Consider the following 1,736-nt stretch of genomic DNA (forward strand, 5'->3'; position numbering starts at 1 on the left):
CTGAAATCAAAGTCGGTTCATAAAAAATCTTATGAATAATATTTGAATATAACAAAGTTTATATTATCAATTTTATTTTATTTTAATATTTTATTTAATAAATTAAACTGTTTTTTTCAAAAAAGTTTATCACATTAAATACTTGATATTTAAATAATAATTAAATAACAACTTTTGTATAAAGATGATTTAACAATTTTTAAATTATACAATTATATTGTTTACAAACAAGTTAAGGTAAAATGCATCAAACGAATATTATATTTAATGTTTGATTATCACGTAATATGATACATTATTCTATTTGCATTTTATAAGCTATATTTTAAAAATCAATTAAAAACATGATTTATATTTTTTAATATTATTATTATTGCTTATTTTAAAATATTTACAATATTTTAAGATATTCATTTTTAAAATTGAAACTTCAATGTTTTGAGATCAATAATGTTATTTTGAACAATTAAAAACTTCAGAAAGCTTTTAAACAATTTATCGAAAAATTATATTTATCAATATATATAATAATAATTAATTACAGTCAAATATGCCTATTTGTTAAAAACGTGTGAATAGAAAGTTTGTTTAATATTATAAGTTTGTTCCTTGAAAAAAATACCCGTTTTAATCAAACATAAATTTAAGATTCAAATACAAGATACTAAATTGTTTCATATCTTAATTATTAGTTGGTTTCAAATAAAAAACAAGTTCAAAAAACAATTTTACAATATAAAAAACTCTTCAAACTGTTTTTATTTATTCAATAATCAATAAAAAACAAACAAATAATTTTGTTTGTATATTAAGAATCTATATTAATTATGTTTCAATTTAAATGTTATTATATTAAACAGTTATTATAAACATGAACATATATCAATACTCATTTAAGTTGCGATTTTCTTTAAATTCTCTGTCAATTTTTTGAATCAAAGAAAGACGCCGTTTTCTTTTTTTTAACACTTGTTGTAATATGTTTATCACATTTAAATATATCATTTTGTTCTTCAATTTCCATTGCAACACCTTGAACACAACTCGAATAATGATCTGTTATTTCTTCTGATATATGATAACACGTTTCTTCTTCGTGTATTTCTAGCATCATTTCATCATTGTCCGATCTTTCTTCGTTTTCTGGAAAATCAAAAAATACTTCCATATTAAGTTTGTCAGTTGCTTGTATTGTCTTTTTTAAAAATTCTTCCAAGTTAAGTTCTTCACAATAATAGTTGATAGTCAAATTTTTCAACAATTCGTTTACTTCATCTTGCTTTCTGTTTGTTGGTTTAAAGTATCCATTTAAAGCTTTGTGATAATTCTTTTTGGTTTCATCAATAATGCCTTCAATTGTCTCAACAAACTTCCAAAATGAAGGTTTGGATGAAGCTAATAATCTCGAAAGTGTTGAATGATAAACTTCACAGTCATTGTTGGTTCTCTTCTCTCTCATACATTGACACCAAAGTTCAATCGGATATAGTCCATACACCCACACTCTTTTAAAATATTCAAAAACCTTATTAAAATCAGTTGTGTGGACGTAGAGTGCACCAACAAAATTTACAGCAAATTCAATATCACAAGGTTTTAGGTAACAAACAGCTTCTAACATCTTAATTGAAAATCTGAAATCTCCATCATTCCAATATTTTTCTTTCAACCCCAACGTATTTATATACTTGTTTATTGCTTGACGTTGGTGAAACATACAACCATGGTGTTTAACT

This window comes from Entamoeba invadens, assembly GCF_000330505.1.
Source record: "Entamoeba invadens IP1 unplaced genomic scaffold scaff_1105074726231, whole genome shotgun sequence".
Lineage (NCBI taxonomy): Eukaryota > Evosea > Mastigamoebida > Endamoebidae > Entamoeba > Entamoeba invadens.